This window comes from Brassica napus, chromosome A7, assembly GCF_020379485.1.
Source record: "Brassica napus cultivar Da-Ae chromosome A7, Da-Ae, whole genome shotgun sequence".
Taxonomy (NCBI): Eukaryota; Viridiplantae; Streptophyta; class Magnoliopsida; order Brassicales; family Brassicaceae; genus Brassica; species Brassica napus.
This window is the reverse complement of record NC_063440.1, coordinates 10,190,635-10,211,295: the sequence shown is the minus strand read 5'-3', so window position 1 is coordinate 10,211,295 and position 20,661 is coordinate 10,190,635. Positions and strand designations below refer to the sequence as shown.

The 20,661-nt window shown below is 31.2% G+C and overlaps 1 long non-coding RNA gene across 1 annotated transcript; it reads left to right on the top strand.

Annotated features, from left to right (window-relative positions):
- Window positions 1–11,881: 11,881 nt before the first annotated feature.
- On the top strand, window positions 11,882–12,962 carry LOC125576470. The gene is made up of 2 exons (XR_007314833.1): window positions 11,882–12,397; window positions 12,480–12,962. It is a non-coding gene; the product is annotated as an uncharacterized LOC125576470 (long non-coding RNA).
- The last annotated feature ends 7,699 nt before the right edge of the window (window positions 12,963–20,661 follow it).

Genomic DNA, 20,661 nt, shown 5'->3' with positions numbered 1-20,661 from the left:
CCTCTCACATCGCCATCATCTTCAACACAATCGGCACCCCTGAGCACTGGTCTTTCGCCTACAAATGATGAGGTAATTTCTTCTCCTACTACTATGTTGCCTACGGTCTCACAGGAGACGGTACAACCATTGTCTCCAAGGACAGGAACCCCGGTGGCTACTTCAACTCATCAACAACAGCTCTCACCGTCTGCCACTTCTCCGAGCTCTCGCAGTGCATCAGTCAACAACGACAACACTACTACGAACAGCTCTTCTCAAACCTCTCAACCGCCACCGGCACAAATTGTTCCTGAAGCTGCGCCCAATCAACATGCGATGACCACTCGTGCTAAAAAGGGGATATCAAAACCCAACATCAAATACGCTAACAATGCTCAACTTCAGCGACAGACTCACTTCATTCCAACGACAATTGCTCAGGCTCTAGCTGATCCACGTTGGCGAAAGGCAGTAACTGACGAGTTCAACTCTGTTATACAGAATGGGACTTATTCATTGGTTCCACCCACGTTGAATCAGAACACTGTGAGCTGTCGTTGGATTTTTACTATAAAATATAATCCTGATGGGTCTGTGCGCAGGTATAAGGCGCGACTGGTTGCTCGTGGTTACACGCAGGTTCCTGGTGTTGACTATACTGAAACCTTCAGTCCTGTGATCAAGTCAACCACCATACGCCTTGTGCTTAACATTGCTGTCAGCCTATCTTGGCCAATCAAACAACTAGATGTGAACAACGCTTTTCTACAAGGAACTCTTACTGAAGAAGTGTACACCACACAACCTCCTGGCTTTGTCGATGCAGATCATTCTCATCATGTCTGTCGCTTACACAAAGCGTTGTATGGTCTGAAGCAAGCGCCTCGCGCCTGGTACCAAGAACTCAGCAATCATCTTCTCAAGTCTGGTTTTACCAACTCTCTTGCTGATACGTCCTTATTTATTCTCCGACGTCAGAATAGTCTTATTTATATTTTGGTGTATGTTGATGACATTATTGTCACTGGGAATGATCAGGCTCTTTTGGATCAGACATTGCAGTTACTTGCAACTCGGTTCTCATTCAAGGATCCAGAAGATTTGAATTATTTTCTTGGCATTGAGGCTTGCAGAACCTCATCGGGAATGCATCTCACACAACGACGTTATATCTTGGATCTTCTACACAAGTGTAAAATGTCGGATGCAAAGCCTGTGACGACACCCATGGCTACCACGCCTAAGCTCACCGCTCAATCAGGAACTCGTCTAGCCGATCCATCAGAATATCGGTCAACAGTTGGTAGTCTTCAATATCTTGCTTTCACACGACCTGACATCTCATATGCAGTTAACCGACTCTCTCAGTATATGCATCAGCCGACTTCCGAGCACTGGCAAGCCGCTAAGCGTGTGCTACGTTACCTTGCAGGCACCGCATCTCATGGTCTGTTTTTCAGTCGCAACAATCCCTCCTCTCTACATGCTTTCTCAGATGCAGATTGGGCTGGTGATTCTGATGATTTTGTTTCAACGAATGCCTATATCATCTATCTTGGCAAACATCCAATTTCTTGGTCCTCGAAGAAGCAGAAGGGAGTTGCACGCTCCTCTACCGAAGCAGAGTACCGCTCTGTTGCTAACACTTCCCCTGAGATAATATGGATTTGTTCGCTCCTTGTTGAACTTGGCATCAAGATTCCAGCCCCACCAGTGATCTATTGTGACAATGTGGGAGCTACTTATTTATGCGCCAATCCTATCTTTCATTCAAGAATGAAGCATTTGGCATTGGATTATCACTTCATCAGGAATCAGATTACTTCTGGCTCACTTCGGGTTGTCCATGTTTCCACTAAAGATCAACTAGCTGATGCCCTTACCAAGCCACTATCACGATCACCGTTCAAGACACAGTCCGACAAGATTGGTGTTGCACAAGCACCTCCATCTTGAGGGGGGATATTAAGGAAAGGAGTCTATTATGCATTACTTGCATATCACGTGTGTATCAATTCATTGTGATTACTCTTGATTCTGTTTCCATTCTTACACATACGCTCTCTGTATAAATATGTACATTGTATGATCAATACAAATCATCCTTTACACTCTATACATCCTCACAATGCACATTTCCATAATGTTTGCAATGAATGTTGAGATATCTGCAAAACCGCAAAACACAATTATTCATTTAGCATTTTATCTTTATTGTGTCCATATAAATTTAAGTTTTTTACCTTATATGTTCTTAGAGTACACATATGAACATTCTAATAACTCATATGATTTCAACATTGTTAACATGTGCTAATGAGATGGTTTGAAAAAATAATTTTAAAATATCTACAGTTCATCTTATTTACCTAACCGGTCAAAAATAGTCAGGTGGAAAGAATTTTTAGTTGACAGTAATCAATATTCAATTCTAAGAGTGTATATTACAAATGTTATTTGCAAGGACAATTGAAATCTTTGTCAGTTAACCTAATTTCTAATAAATTACAATTATTAGTATAAATGGAAATGATACATTACTTTCGCTAAGATTTCCACAAATTACAAGACCTTAATTATTGGTCAAACTTTGATTTTGTATATAGTTTTATCCATATTTGCTAATAATAATTTAGTGCTTGCCATTTTTCAAAGGGTAGAGTGAATTTAGGATAAAAAATCTGTGAAATGATTATAGAATATTTGTAGCATAATAAAGGTGATACCTAAACGTAGGCCTGTTCAATCCAGACTCCGGTACATTTTGGTTTATTTTTATGGTTTTTCAGTATTTCGGCTTTTCGGTATTTTGTTTATGAAAATTAACTACCATATTGGAACCATATCTAATTTTGTTTGATTCAGTTTTATACAAAAAAACATAACTATATTTATCTTTTATAACAAATTTTAGAGTATATGAGTAGAAATCAGATTTATTAAAACATAAATATATATTCCTTAATTAGCCTAACTTTTAAAAATAATGTTTTATGTTTTATTTAAATATTAAAATAGGAGTAAGAAAATTATAATATCATAATATTATTATATAATTATATTTTAACCAAGGAGTTATGAATAAAAATAAAAATAAAAATATATTAAAGTATATTTATATTTTTTTTTACTCTGCATAAGGTGCATATCTCCACCTAATGGTATATTATGTTTTTAATTAAATATTCCATTTTAATTTAATGACCGTTGACTACATACATAGCAAAACAAATGATAGTCCCTTTTAAAATTTTCTTTCGAGGATTCACGTTGCCTGACTGCACTATCCCAAACTGTCTGGTGTAAATCCTCTATATATTATTTGAGAAGCATTGCAACATTTTTTGTATCCACGTGTCATCACTAAAATGATTCTTAAAATCTTTAGAGAAATAGGTTGGTCCATCTAAATATATAATAAGCTTTTTATTAAACAACAATAAATACATTATTAATGTGCTTCATTATTTCCTTAAATAAGATTACGGAATTGTCTAATGTGGCTAAAGTATATATGACAATTGATGATTTTGAATAATAAAGATTTGATAAAAATAAGTGTGTATTATAATTATATTTTTTAAATTTTAAGCTATTAAAATAAATTAAACAATCATAGTAACCATATAATAAAAATTAAAAAAATTATTTATATATTATCTTTCGAATTTTTAAAAAGAGTATAAATTACTAAAACTGTTAAAAGTTTCACATTCAAATTTTGTGATCTATGATTTAAAACTTTTGTTATGACATGATACAAATAATTAAAAAATAATATAAGTTGAAAGTCTCATTTAATAAGTATCAAAAATAAAAGATATATAAATATATGTATCATTTTAAATTAAAAATGCCATATGAAAATATATAAATATCTTAATTTTGAAATTTACTTTGAACATTTTTTTGATAAAAAATTTGAAAAAATATTGACAACTTATTTTTTTAAATATTATAAATTACTTAAACCATTAATCCCAAAGTGAAAATTTTGTTATCACTAATTTAGACTTTTTGCTATAATAGATACAAATGATAAAAAAAAAGATATGAGCAAAAAGCATCATCTAATAAATATTAATATTAAAATATACCATATATATGTTACTATCATTTAAATTTAATTATATTTCATATCAAATAGAAATTTTTTTTTTTCGATTTATAAAATTTATTTATATGTTCGCACCAATTTAATTATATAAGTAGTAGATAATGATTTTTTAATTATTCAATATATATTTATTATTCCATGATATGTTATAAATATATAATATATAAAATAATTTATATATATAATGTTCATTTCGTGAAAGGCGCGGATCTTAACCTAGTGTATTACTAAACCTTTAGTTAAACTACTATACCAAGTAGATTTCCACAAATGATGGTCTATTTATGAATCTAATTAACCGACATAATATGAGTTATAGAAAATAAAAAAAAAGAAAAAAAAGTTTATGAATGTGACTCGTGTAAAAGTAACATAAAAAGTTTATGTATTTCCTTTGATGAGTTATGCGTCAGTTGAAGCTGTATACAGAGTTACATGTTTATCACTTTCATGGTACCACTTTTCATTTTTACCACCACTAATGAGATATTTTCAAAAATACCTTCTTTATTAAGTGGCAAAAGACTTTTATGCTCTTGTTATTTATATATATAATAAATCATTATTTAAATAAAATAAAAAATAAAAATAAAAAAATAAAAAATAAAAAATAAAAAATAAAAAATAAAAAAATAAAAAATAAAAAAATAAAAAAATAAAAAAATAAAAAAAATAAAAATAAAAATAAAATAAAATAAAATAAAAAAAAATAAAATAAAATAATTTTTTTTTATATTTTCGAATTATACTTTTTCAAATTTGAACTTTTTTATAATTTTTTTTTTTGAACTTCTTTTTTCAAAATTTTTTTTATTTTTTTTATTTTTTTTTCAAATTTCTTTTTGAAAAACGAAAATTATGTTTGAAACTATTTTTTAAAATTTTTTATATATTTTTTAAGTATATATATTTATTAGAATCATAAATTTCACATTTCAAAAACCCTACCCCACCCCTCAACTCTAAACCCTAAGTCTAGATTAGTTAACCCTAAGAGTATAATTATATTTTACCCTTCATTAAAAGTGAGGTTAAAAGTTGTTAGTGTAAACATGAAAAGTGGTACTATAAATGTGGTATTTGTGGCAATTTCCCTTTTTTCTTCAAAAATCTGACATGCATAACGTGTGAAGAAATTTTTTATATCTTTACTCGTCCCGTCAAATTTTTTGGGTAACCTCCGATACCGCGAGCTTTATTATTTATAATAAAAATAAATATTATATATAGAAATATATATTTTAGAAATTAATATAAATAATATATTTATAACCAAGAATATAATATTTATATATTTTACAAAAATATATATTTTTAATAAAAAAATATTTTATAAAAATATAGATTAGCGTGTACCCACAATTCAAACTTGTCTGACACCGGTTCTCTTTAAAATAAACTCAACCTGCACCAACCCCACTTAGATCATCTTCAAAAGATAGTTTATAACTTCAAATATCAATTTTTTTCTCTCTAAAAAGAAACTTCAAAAGAAACTATTTAAAATATTTTAACGACAAAACATCTTTTCAAAAATTACATGAACACATAACTATTACCCAAATTTAAAAATTACAACACTAGTAGTCATGTAAATTTGATCCAGAACCTCCAAAATCTCCAAAATTTTTGCTTTCCAAAAAGAAACTTCAAAAGAAACTATTTAAAATATTTTAACAACAAAAAATCTTTTAAAAATTACATGAACACATAATTATTACCCAAATTTAAATATTACAACACTAGTAGTCATGTAAATTTGTCCAGAACCTCCAAAATCTTCAAAAAATTTCCAAACAAATTTTATGTAACCGAAGATGGTTATTGTTTTGATGTCTATTTTGTATGATTCTTTTCTATCAGATCAAATGTATTCACTGAGTTTTAATATCATTAATAGAAGTTAAGTCTTTTAGCAATATTTATTTTATTTTCTTATTTTCTTGTTCAGATCTAATGTATTTATAAGTTTAAGATCACCTGATTTTAACAATTTTTAGTTTGTGATCTAAAAATTAAAAATAATGAGAGTCATTTTTATTTTGAAATACACTAGTTGATCATATATGCATTACCAAAATAGTTTTATGGAATAATATGGTATTTTTCTTGAAGTTTAATAATAATTATGTTATTTCTATTTAAGATTTGTATTTTAATATAACATTTTATTAGTTAATACTGTTGTAATATTTTTATATATGTGGTTTGTTATTTACAAAACTTGTATAAATTTAAATTATGACAAATATAATGACTATAAGATAAAATAATGATTTCGAGCCTTTAGAAAAATGATTTCGAACCTTTAGAAAAATTAATGGACTGATCGTTGGAACAGGATGGAACCCACGGACCGAGAGAATGGGCGTGGGTGGTCCATTAGCCGTAGATAGTCGGAGCGTTATAATATCAATGCTTTACAAACTAGCCAAGAGGCTATCTTAAATCAAAGATTTCCACGAAGCTAACCTAACAACAACGTAAATCTCATTATAAACATGAAATTCAAAACTATAATCAAGCCCAACAAATAATAATATTGTACATAATGTTTTTGAGACGTGGATAAGGATCGTGGAGACGAAAATCATCAAAATGCACTACCAGTACCTCCACAATTCCCGACATGCTTGGTCTTAATGACCAACTAGATTCTAAAAGGCGGGTATATTTTGTTTTAATTTTTTTTAGAAATTTAATTTTGATATTTGTGTTTTTTTTTTGTAATCATATTTATTGATAAATCTTAATCAAAGTCTATTTTATAAAATAATAGCAATTTAAAAGTTATCCAGTATACACTCGGTTAATCATATTCTTGATCCGTGGATATAATGTTGGTTTGTAATTTTTTGGGGTTTTATGTTACTGTAAATATGAACATTTTCTGTAATTTTTTCTTTAATTTATATACAGTTATATAACGTAGGATTATCCTAAAGTAGTGGTTAATGTATATTTACAGAAAAGCCGTAGGGATAAGGGGTTACATAACCAAATTTCAAAAATGAGCTGAAAATAATAGATTTGATACTTCGAATGTTCTTGTTTGTTAAATAAATACTCAGAATTTAAAAATAGATATGGGCCATATTATTACTTAACAAATAGGAGTAAAAAAAGAAAAAAATATATTTACCTTTTTGAATACAGAAAAGTATATACGTGATATTATTTTTTTGGTTAAGCACTAAAGTTTCCACAATTATGGAGTATATATATATATATTTTTTTACGACGTCTATTTTCTAAGATCAAGTGATAGTCGGGTCTGAGTCGTTCCGAAGAGACGCTTTGTCCAGCTGGATCTGTTCTGTATGGAAAAAAAGAGTACCGCTACATTTCGCCTCCTTAACGAGAGAATCTACACGCAAATTTCTAGTCCTGGGTATGCGGGTGATGCTGAGCTTCGAGAAACCGTCTCTAAGAAGTTGGAAAGAAACGAGCTCGGAGGCAAAGGCCGGCCAGTCGGTAGGGTTTGCAATCCTGTCCACCAGGTCGGAACAGTCCGTCTCCATTTGAACCGCGGTGCAATGTAACTCGCGTAAACAAGACTTCCCCATAAAAGTCCTTCCATTTCTGCATGAAGGGCTGATAGGCTTTTCCGGCATCCTTGTAATCCAAATCTTTTGATTGAGTGAAATATATATATATCACGTTTTATATTTAGACGCAGTTTGACGATTCCACATAGTATTTAGAAGGTGGTTATTTAGATGCAATTACAAAATAATTATTACACTAAACATATATCAATATTTAAAATGTGGTTATGATTATTTAGATTCAGTTATAAAATAATTAGTTAGACTAAACATATATCAATAGATCATGCTTCTAATTTAATAGTGCGGGATAAAATAATTAGTTAGACTAAACATGTATCAATAGATTCAGTTATTAACATTTTTACAATTATTTTTTGTTAATTTGTAAGGATTTTATCTATTTAAAATATTTTGTATTTAAATCAGCAGTTTTAAATCCAATTCGGACCCGCGGTCGTACTGGTAAACCCAGTGATTTGGTATGTAATCCAGTTTTTTAAGAAATACAATTAATTAAAAACTTGATAAAATCCGCAAAAATCGCTAAAACGAAAGACTACATGTTGAACCGATGAGTAACTGATATGAAATATAATTTTATTTTAACTGTTACTTTAAAATTTTAAAGTTTTCAATGTTTGAATTAGATATTCAAATAATTATTAATTTTAATATTATTGTATTTTTTTTGTTATATGCCAGCTCCAACTTGCTAAAAAAATTGTGTAAATTATATTTTTATGTGAAATGAAATTTTTTAGAACTTTATAATATTTTTAAACATGGGTTTTTATTTTATTTTTAATACTAATATATTTATAATTATATATTAAAATTAATTAAACCACTAACCTAACTATAGTTCATCCACGGTCAATCCAATAATTCATTTAGCGAACGGTTCAATGTCAATATTATGTTTAAAACATTAATTAAACTACTGACCGTATATAGTTTATTTCCATTAGTTTTTGTAGTGAAAATAATATTATTGAAAGTATTGTATCAATATTATTGTTTGCAAACGACATAATTTCTATTTATTGGACTTCACACGTTTTGTAACTAAAGGTAAAGGTAGTCGGCAGTTTTTTATATATTGAAAGTAGTGGATTCCTAATATTTTGGATTACAAAATATGCAACCAGTTTAGGGTGATGATTGTTTACATGGTTTTGAGATTTTAGTTTTTGGTTTTTAGATTTTGGTTTTTAGTTTTTAGATTTTGGTTTTTAGATTTTGGTTTTTGATTTTGCTGTAGATTTTAGATTTTCTAAAAATTTGAATGGAAACATTAGATTTTGGTTTTTGTTTTTTAAAGTAAAATAGATTATTAAAATTATTTATTTTGAAAACCATGAAAATGCAAATGTTATCATTATCACTAAAAATAAACTAACTTATTTTAAACTTTTATTTCAAATATATATTATAAAACAAAAACTAATAGATAAATTTTAAATTAAATACATTTAATTTTATATCTTGAGAAAAATATACAATTAGTTAATCTTTAAAACAAACTATTAAATTTAAGTTGTATTTAAAAAATATGGTCAAACTTAATTTATGCAACTTAAATATTACAACATAAATAGTAATAACTGAATTTTCAATTTACATGTCTAAAGTGTTGATTAATAACTTGGACTATTATTCATTTATTTTTTGCTATTAATTAGTTTCAGTTATGTCACTATCTATTAAATAAAACTGTAATAAAGCAAAAATAAAATAAAAAAGTCATCGTACATCATCTTTACAAAACTGAAAAATGATAGATTTTGGTTTTTGTGTACAAATGAGTAGTTTTTCCAAAAAATAGTTTCCCTAAATTTTAGGGAATCTATTTTTTCAAAATCTTGATTGGTTAATAAAGTGGTTTTTGAAAAACAAAAACCAAAAACTATTTTAGAATCTGCAAACAATCAACCTTTAGAAGTAGTTTTTCTTTAGTTACGGCTATAAAATTTAATTTATTTTAAAATAGGTCCAATGGCTCCTTAAAAAAAGAATGAATAGTTGGACTAAACCTATATCAATTGGTCATATTTCTAATTTAATAGTATTTGATGTAATGTTTGTTTGTCCATTTGTTATCCACTTGATTCATCCAAATAATTCATCTAAATATTGTTCGGGACTTCTTGTATTTCTATCTAGATAGTTTATATAGATAGATGATCTAAATGAATTTTTGTCTGTTTGCTTATCTTCATTTTTTTCTAGATAAATCTAATAAACAAATAAATTTATAGTCCTCATTTTAATTTAATAGTCGCTTTTTGCTAAGTTCTTTTACCTATTTTCCCTTTTGTTCATTAAGTATTTTGTCTCTTCTCGTTTTTTTTTGTTTCCATAAATAGTTTTCCTTTTTGATTACTCATTTTTCTTTGGGAAAATTGGCAAAATATGACACTCTCAACTCCGATTTGTCTCAATAAGATTTTGTCTAAGATTTTTGTTGTTTTAATAATTTAATTACTATTAATACAATTATAACCTTAGATTAATCAAATTTTAACTTAATTAATACTAGGTGATTTTCCCATGCTCATGCACGGATATAAATATTTTTAAAGTAAATATATTATAATAATTGATTGCTACTTACTTTTAATTTTAAAATAATTTATAATTTATATGCATCATTTATATTAATAATATTGTGTTACTTTAATTATACATATGATTTTATATATGTTATATCTAATCGATTTTGTTTTTTTTTTTTCATTCAATTTAGTTATCATTTGGGTAAATTGGACTGCGTCTATGAATTCAACCATAATATTTTTATTCTATATATTTAAATTTTGGTTAATTTCTTATTTTCATTTAGGTGGTTGTTGTCTTAGATATGTGAATATATTTTATGAAGTATAACTTAAGATATATTGTGCTTAGAATGAAATAAAAAAATAAACTAAAGTGTCTCATTCCAAATTATATAAATTAATATAACGAAATGATAATATTCTGAAATCTCATGCATATATATAAATTTTTCAAAATAACTAAATTGTAACAGTTGGTGATTATTCTGTAGACAATTAAACATATATCAGTTTATGTTACTTAATTATTTTATGTAATCATCTAAGAAAATATATAGATATATAAACATATTTTTATTATTTTGAATTTTTTTTTGTATTGTTTAAAATTTTGTTTTAAAAGAAATAATATTTCTTTTTCTAATATCAAGATTATCTGTGTAAATTGTTTTTAATGAAATTACATTATATATAAATTTATAATTTTCATCTAAGAAAATATAGATATACTGAAAGTATTTTATTACTTCAAAATTATATTTTATGTTATTTAAAAATAGTTTTTAAATGTAATATTACTATTTTGTGAACTTTTTTTTTATGAAATCATATTATATATACATATATTTTTCATTTTTCAATTCTTCTTTTTTTTAACTTTATAAAAAAATTCCTTTTTTATTATATGTGTAAATTGTTTGGAAATTTTTTAAAAGGAAACTAAATAAAATAAATAAATAATAGTATTTTAAATGTAAATTAATTCATTAAGGGTAAAATAGAAAAAATGGAACATAGTTAACTTAAATCTTTCATTCTCTTCTAGCGTCTTCTCAGCCAAGAGCTTGTTCCTCTCTTCAATGGCGATTTGTTCTTCTTCTTCGAACGGTTAAATCCGTCTGTCTCTATTCTATATTTATGCTTAGTTGTTCATATGCAGTAAACTGTTATTAGATGTCCCACATCGTTTAATGATGTGATCTTTGGGCAATATATATATGTATGGGCAATCCTCCACTCTTGAGCTAGCTTTTGGGTGTGAGTTAGGCCTATCACTAATATGGTATCAGAGCCCATAGTTAAGCCCAGCAGATGATTTCCCATATAAATAGTTAACTCACACCCAAAAGCTAGCTCAAGAGTGGAGGATTGCCCATACATATATATATTGCCCAAAGATCACATCATTAAACGATGTGGTACATCTAATACCCCTCTCGAGATGTGGATGGGAAACGGTCCAATCGGAAACAGCCCAAGTCCAACATCTCGGAAATACCACAGCAAGATGGGCCATTTTTATAGGCTACATAGGTAGACAACTATTTATATGGAAAATCATCTGCTGGGCTTAACTTGGCTCTGATACCATATTAGTGATAGGCCTAACTCACACCCAAAAGCTAGCTCAAGAGTGGAGGATTCCCCATACATATATATATTGCCCAAAGATCACATCATTAAGCGATGTGGGACATCTAATAACTGTCTAGCAAATCTGAACAGAATTTGCCATGTTTGCATCCGCTACAAAGTTTCTACAGAAGCTCTAGAGCAATATATTATGCTCGGTATGGTTTAAGTGTTTCAGTGTCAATGATTTGTACATTAGTGATACACTTTTTGTTGAGTTTGTCAATTTGATTCTGATATTTTTCAATGAATCAAGTTGTATTCTTTTCTTTGCTTGTCAGTGTTTTAGTTCAAGTCTTGGGTGAAAACGTTTCCGCGGAAAATCTACTCAAGGTATTGAAGTTTATCAGAAACTAGTTGGATCGGTTTATGGATGGTGTATGTTTCTTTTCAATAATTTCAAAGATACAGAACCATGAGCGCGAGAGACTTTGTGGTCCTCCATGGTTAAAAATATGATATGCATTAATGATCCAACGTCTGACATCACTGTTTCTGATATTAAATAAGACAGTGCAGGGGATCTTCTTAGTTGTTCATATGCGGTACTTGACAAGGTTAGTAGTATTCCAAACAATCTTTTTTCTTCTCTTTACAGACAAAAATTAGTATAACATTTTTCTCTCTTGTTTGCTGCAGACAAACTCTATTGACGGAACAGTTCCAGAAGAAGTTATGTTTCAGAGTAAGGTGAAAAAGCTACAACAGGAGCAGTTCAAGCCAGCAGAGCAAGTTTCAATTTCATCACAAGAGATGCTGCAGTACATCGTCTTGGAGTGAAACATGATCTTACATGAGCGATCTATTGTACCAGCAAGACCTCTAAAACAGCTTTGCCTTCCATTTTTTTCTTTTGTGCACCAACAGCTTTGCCTTCCAAATGCACGTTTCTTCACTTTTTTTTTTCGTGATCCATATTATCATCATTACTTCCCGAACAAACAAAATGTTACCAAGTAATCAATTAGTTGTATCTTGTAAGCTTTCGTTTCCTTGTTCATGATCCAACTTTTGTAACCGTCACAAAAATGAGCAAGTAATTCTCAATGTACATGAAATGGTTTTGTTCAACTGAAACTTCAAGTTTTTTCAGCTTGATTAAAAAGCTTCTTAAGAACTCAAGTTTGTAATTCTATGAACGCTTTTATATGTCAACCACGAAGCTCCACTAGCCACAACAACTACATCACGAATGAACCACACCTTTCTTTCTTGGTCAACCATGAAACTCCACTTGTCACTGCAACAAGATATCCATATACCGAATTTGAGAGAAACACAAACGAAGAGAAAAAGATCGTGGGAAGAGGAGGAGGAAAATAACGTGGAAAAAATATTCTCAAATATATTTTGAGAGATTTAAGGTAGATTTAGTTTAGATTTAGGAAACTTCTTTAACCGAATATGGAAGTGTACATATTTTCACGATTTATCTAGAATATGTACAATTCCTAAGCATAACACCGTATAGTTGGTGAGAGATGTATTCTTCATGTAGGCGTCATATAAGGTAAAAGGCAGAACAAGTTATGTCACGTAATATAACTGACATATATCATTGAGTTGTGGCTATATATCGTTATCAAGCTGTAGGTATACCGAATACATCTTTCTTGATTATAACGTAACCGATTCTATCTTTGCTAGAATATATAAGAAAGGGTAGTTTACGGTATATACCCAAGATATATCTATGTTTAAAACTTAGAATCATACATATAAACTAGGTAGATTACCAGAATGAGTATTCTAACTGTAGGTAGAAGATAAAATAAAATATGATTCCAATTTTTTTTAAAAGTTTAAACATATATATTATCATATTTATGTTTCCAACACTTTTCATATTTTTTTACATTTTTAAAATTTAATTTACTATTTTTTCCATTAAAGAAGAGTAAAACATGTCCAAAATTGCCAACAGTACGAGAAGTCTTATTGTGACAAACAAAAGTTCAAAGTGTCTCATTTTTCCAATTCTCCATTTTTCTTTTCTGGCTTTCTTTATTGGGTTTTTTAGTAATTAAACTCCACAACTAAAGATGAATCGTAAATAAACCCCTCAACAAAAAATTTGACGAAAAAACCCTCAATTTTAATGCGGTTAACATTTGTCACCCTCCTTCATGGTATTTAAGACGGAGGGTGACAAACATTAACGGAATTAAAGTTGAGGGTTTCTTTTGTCAAATTTTTAGTGGATGATTTATTTTGCAATCTATCTTTAGTTGAGAGGTTTTATTACTAAATACCATTAAATATTTTAAAATCTTTATTATAACTTATGCATAATTTAAAACTCTTACAATCGATTTATAAGCCTTTAAAAATAGTTTATAAATTATTATACATTACTTTATCAATTTTATAACCAATTTATAAAGTTTTATAAATATTTTAATACTTTTATAAATGATTAATAATAATTTTATAAGATTAAAGATATGGTTGTTCGCCATAATACAAAACCTGAAGTAAATCAATTAAAAAAGAAAAATAAATCAGAGATATTGTTTTATTTATTAATATGGTAGGAATATAATGTATTGGTTCAGAAATCAAAGAGAAAAATAATAATCCTGCATTATTTCCACGGAAGAAGGAAGAAAGTATGGCCCGAAATCCAGAAATTGTGTAGAGAGAAGAAGAAGGCCGGCGCGATACTTTAAGCAGGAATTGTCAATTATGGTGCCGGCCTTCTTCTCCTCTTTGTACGATTTCCAGACTTCGAATCATATTTTTTTCTTGCTTTCGAAAAATAATGCATGATTATTTTTCTTCTCACTACAAGAAAACGTATCTTTACCGAGGAAGTTTAACGAGGAAAAATAATCCTCGTAAAAAAACGTTGATTTTGCGAGGAAAGTACGTTGAGAAAGAAAAGCATCGTTATTTCGTCGTAAGTTAACGACAAAAAATATTCGTCGTAAAGACGATGTAAATTGACGTGGCTTTTACGAGGAAATAGTTTTTCCTCGTAAAATCCACGTAAATTTCGCGAGTGCTTTACGACGAAATATTTTACGTGTACTTAACGAGGAAATTTTGAATCCACCAACTTGGTAGGTGGCTCACGTTTTTTTTTTGGCCATACAATTAATTTTCGTCGTAATTTCATAGTAAAATTACAACTACCAGATTCGAAATTTTCTATAAATATGGGTATGTTTCAAATCTCTCTAGATGTGTTGAAAAGGGTCAAAAGTTCTCTGGGATGAAGAGTCATGATTGTCATGTCTTTATGCAACGACTACTGCCCTTTGCATTTGCGGAGCTACTTCCAACAAACGTACATGAAGCACTTGCAGGTTCGTAGTGTTTTATATCACAATAATTTTATAACGGTCTAGTTTGCAAAATAATATACGACTAACAATGTGTTTAATTGTTTTTGGAATATAAAAGGCATTGGAGCATTTTTCAGGGATCTGAGCACACGCACTCTTAAAGAAGAAGTTGTAGAACAGCTTCAGGAGAACATTCCCATCTTATTGTGCAACTTGGAGAAGATATTTCCTCCTGGATTTTTTGACGTCATGGAGCATCTAGCTGTCCACCTCCCATATGAAGCATTGCTTCGTGGACCTGTACATTACGGATGGATGTATCAGTATGAGCGAGCCATGAAATATTTGAAGGGAAAAGCAAAGAACCTCGCCAAAGTTGAAGGTTCTATAATTGCTGGAAGTTTGACGGAAGAAGTTTGACGGAAGAGATTATTGAAGTCGAATTTCCAGGGATACTGAAGCTGAAATGCGTCATCTTCAAATGTGAATGGTTCGACCCCGTCGTCAACAGAGGTGTTCGGTCTAACAAATTTGGTGTAGTTGATGTCAACGGTGGACGTCGGTACAACAAATTCGAGCCTTTCATCTTAGCTTCACAAGCAGACCAAGTTAGCTTCCTTCCATACCCTCGGATGAGAGATTCGGGTATAAATTGGTTAGCAGTGATCAAAGTTACACCTCGAGGACGAATCATCAGTGGAGAAGAACCACCATTGCAAGAAGAACAGATAAATGAAGTCGAGGAACCTGAACAAGAAGTTGATGACATCCTTCTCATTGATCCGCATAATCACGAATACGAAGATCTTACCGATGATGCCACAGACGAAGCTGTAGAAGACGAGTTTAATGAAAATGATGATATTTCTAGTGATGACGAGAATGTCGATGTATCCGATTGATGTATTTGATTTTGTGTAGTTTGTTTTATGAATAAGGTAATGTGAGAGTTTGTTTTATGAATAAGGTAATGTGGGAGTTTGTTTTATGAATAAGAAATTGTGGGAGTTTGTTTTATAAATAAGTAAATGTGGGAATTGTGGTTTGGAATGAAAATAAAGATGGGGTTTGGAATATATGAAGTAGAAGATAAGGAATATGGGTTTTGGGGTTTGGGGTTTCGGATTTTAGGGAATTAAAGGTACTGCTCGTTAATTCCTCGTAACCTGACGTCGAATGTACGACGTAATCCTCGTTTATTCCACGTAGGACAGAATCGTCGTAAAGACCTCGTAATGTAAATTGACGTAAATGCCACGTAAAGTAAATGACGAAGGAGGAACTCGTTTATTCCACGTAGGAAAGAATCGTCGTAAACACCTCGTAAGGTAAATTGACGTAAATACCACGTAAAGTAAATGACGAAGAAGGCACTCTTTAATTCCACGTAGGATGATTTCGTCGTAAACACCTCGTAAGGCCACGAGGACTTTACGACGAAATTAAAAAAGCGGGGCACGCTAATTCCACGTAAGCCAAAATCGTCGTAAAAGAGTCGTAAACTAACGACGATATTACGACGAAAATATTAAAAATACTAAAAAAAAGAAGAGAAGAAAGATGCTTGAATCACATTTGGCGAGACTTACGTAAGTCTCGACCACATGAGTTCCAAATATCTTCTTCTCTTCTTTTTTTTTCCAAATTTTCTAAATTGGTGAAAAGCGGGACTTGCTACTTCCTCATAGTATAAAAACTAGAAAAAAAGAAAAAAAGAAAGATACTGGAATTATATGTGGCGAGACTTAAGTCTCACCCACATAAATTCTAATATCTTCTTTTCTTCTTTTTTTTTTCAAATATTTCTAATTTGAAAAGTATTTTGGTGAGGAGTGTGATTTGAGATAGGGTGTGTTTTGTGAGTTTGTGTGTGTGGTTTGAGAAGGAAAGTTGTGGGTATTTATAGAAAATAAAGGCTCGCTAATTCCTCGTAACTGGTTAACTCGTTAATTCCACGTAACCCTTTTCGTCGTAAAAACGTCGTTAACGAAAACGCGGGCCTTTGTATTTCGTCGCTATTTCGTCGTAACTGAAAACGCGGGCCTCTGTAATTCCTCGTAAGTTTACGAGGAATTTACGAGGACAAGTAATCTTATATATATCCCGAGCGAGCTCGCTCCGTCTTTCCTCTCTACTTCCTCTCCACTTCCTCCCTAATTCGTAGCAATGGTAAGTCTCTCTAATTCCTCTCTAGTTTGATTAGTTTAGGATAGATTAGGTGGTTAGTATAGGGAATTTAGATAGGTTTACGGATCTTATGTTATTTAGTGTTGATTAGGTGGATAATGTTGGGAAGTATATGTTCACGAAAATTTAAAAAATTAAATTTTTTTCTCAGGTTCGAAAAGGTAGACTTACTGCCCATTACAGAGAGATGTTTGGTGAGCCGGGTAGTCGTTTAGACCCGTCGTCTTCTTCAGCTCCCGGTTCTTCGGGTCAGGAGACTGTCCCCGAGACTCAGTACACTCAGAGAGTCATTGGATCTCCTTCTTCTAGTGCACCATCGGTTCTTCACGTGCCTCCCCAGATGCCTCCTCCTCCTCCTGTGCCTCCTACGATGCCGGCACCTCCGATGCCCGCGGGCGAGATTCATCCCGATTTGATGGTGCCTCCGAGTGCTCCTTACTCGCAGTACACCGTAGAGGACATTCTCCGTCTGCCAGGCAGAGAAGGTTTACCAGTCATCGACCCCGACCGACCGGACGGAACTTTATGGTATGTTTCATTATTTTTTTATTCTTTTTAAATTCTTTTATAACTTTAAAAAATAATTTATATTTTAAATTTGTATTTTTCAGGTGGGGGATTGACGGATGTCTTGCATCGGACGTAACCGATACGATAAAAGGTTACTTCTCCATGGCACATCCGAACTGGAAAATGACGCCCCACTACGTCAGAAAGACGTGGTTCAAAATTTACGCTGTAAGTTCTATTAATTAAATATATATCTTTAAATTTTTTTATTATTTATATATATATTTTTTTCTAAAAAACTAATTATAAATTATTTTTTCCAACAGCAAAAATATAATTGGGCCTTGGGGATCACTGAGAGGGTGAGAAAGAAGTTTGAAGCGAAGGCGAAAGTTCGCTTGTTGGACACGGTCTCCAACTGGAAGGGTGACTGGATCGTGAAGGGGTATGAGCGTGGCAAACCCGCTGAGCTCACCACGGATGTCTGGGATGGCCTCATCCGATATTGGCGTCTTCCTGATTCCATTAGAATCGCCCAGTCTTGCTCTAACTCCCGTAACACAGTCGATGAGCACGGGAACGGGCCGATGCTTCACACTACGGGCCAAAAACCCCACGCCGGTGTCCGTTTGGAAATGGTAATTAAAAATTTAATTATATTAAATTTTAGTATATTTTTATATATATTCTAATTAACAACTTTCTTAAATGTTTTTTTAGGCCAAAGAGACGGGAGAATTCCCGTCTCTTATGCAACTTTACGAGAGGACCCACAAGAACAAGGCGGGCCGATTTATAGATGGCAAGTCCGAGCAAATCTACAACGATTTGGCTGCTCGGGTTGAAGAACGCCAGACCCAGCTGACCCAACAGTCCACCGATGGATTACCCGTCACCTTATCCACACCTGAAGTGGATAAGCTTTACGAGGAGGTAAATTTTCTAAAATTTTAATTTTTTTAAATATTCATTTAATTTAACTTTAAATTTTTACTAACAAAATTTATTTTTTGTTTTTAAGGTTGTCCCTAAAAAAAAGGGACGGACGTTGGGGATTGGTTCCGTCAACGATGTTCCGAGAGCGACATCGTCTTATGTTCAGCGACGGGATGAGGAAGTCTCTCAGCTGCGTAGGGAGTCCGAAGAGCTGCGTAGAGAGTCTACTCAGCTGCGTATAGAGTCTACTCAGCTCCGATCTCGTATGGGTGGACTCGAGGGCTTCTTGGACGTTGTAGCGGCCACAAATCCGGAATGGGCGACTTTGTTGAGGACCATGCGACAACAAAATCCTATCCCAGGCCAGTCACCGACCGACGACTCACATGCCGAGGCGGATGTTCAGGCGAGGAGTGATGAATTCTACGAGGCGATTAATTAACGACCACCCTTAGTTCTTTTTAATTTCGGTTATTGTATTATGAATTCAAAACTTATTTCTATATAAAATATTTTGGTTTTGATTTTTTTAGAATTTTAATTTTATTAATAATTTAAATTATATTTATAATTATATTTATAATTATAATTTTTTATATTTCTATAAAATAATGAAACGAAGTAAATTCGTAGCTAATTTTGCGGCTTCTTTACGTGGAAGCTTAACGTGGTTTTTACGAGGAAACATTTACATGGAAATAACGTGGAAATCTATCAAGGTTTTTACGTTTTCTTTACGTGGAAAGCTCTCAAGGTATTTACGTTAATTTTACGAGTATTTATTTACGTGGGTTTTACGAGGAAAGCTTTTCGTGGTATTTACGAGGAAACTTAGCGACGTCCTTACGTGGAATCTTTACGTGGTCTTTACGACGAAATATCCTCCTTCGCTTTTACGACGAAATTATTTCCTCGCTAACTTACGACGAATTAGCGAGGATATATGCGTTACGACAAACGTATAACGACGAAACGCGTTTCCTCGCTAATTCGTCGTAACACTGCTTTTACGACGAAGTAACGAGGAAAACTGCCCTCGTAAAACTTGTGTTTTCTTGTAGTGTCTTATTTATTTTTGAACCAATACATTATTCTCCTACCATATTAATAAACAAAACAATATCTTTGATTTACTTTCCTTGTTTTATTTATTTACTTCATGTTTTTTTGTAATATGGCGAACAACCATATCTTTAATCTTATAAAATCATTATTAAACCTTATTAATCATTTATAAAAGTATTAAAATATTTGTAAAGCTTTATAAATCGGTTATAAAAACTGATAAAGTAATGTATAAGAATTTATAAATTATTTTTAACTACTTATAAATTGATTGTAAGAGTTTTAAATAATGCATAAGTGGATAATAAAGATTTTTAAGTATTTAATGGCATTTAGTAATAAAACCCCTCAACTAAAGATGAATTGAAAAATAACCTCTCAACTAAAAATTCGACGAAAAAAACCCTCAATTTTTAATTTCATTAACGTCTATCATCCTCAATCTAAAATACCGTGATGGAGGGTGACAAACGTTAACGAAATTAAAGTTGAGGGTTTTTTCGTTGAAATTTTAGTCGGGGTTTATTTACGATTCATCTTTAGTTGAGTGGTTTAATTACTAAAACCATCCTTTATTTTGTTGTGGCAATTGACAGTTTTTGTGATGTAGATTTCTGTGACTTATTCTGTGATGCAGCCTTTGTTGAACTCAAAATTTGCTACATCAACAATAATGCGGTAGTAAACCTAAATCTTTGAAAGAAGCTAAGGTAGTTCATGAGGGCATCGATGCTCTGGTTTCACCTGATAATCTTAGCCCTCTTGATGCACTGAGAGATGGATACAATCTGAGACAAGAGTTTGAAATACGAAATATTAGAAACGGGTTATGTTCC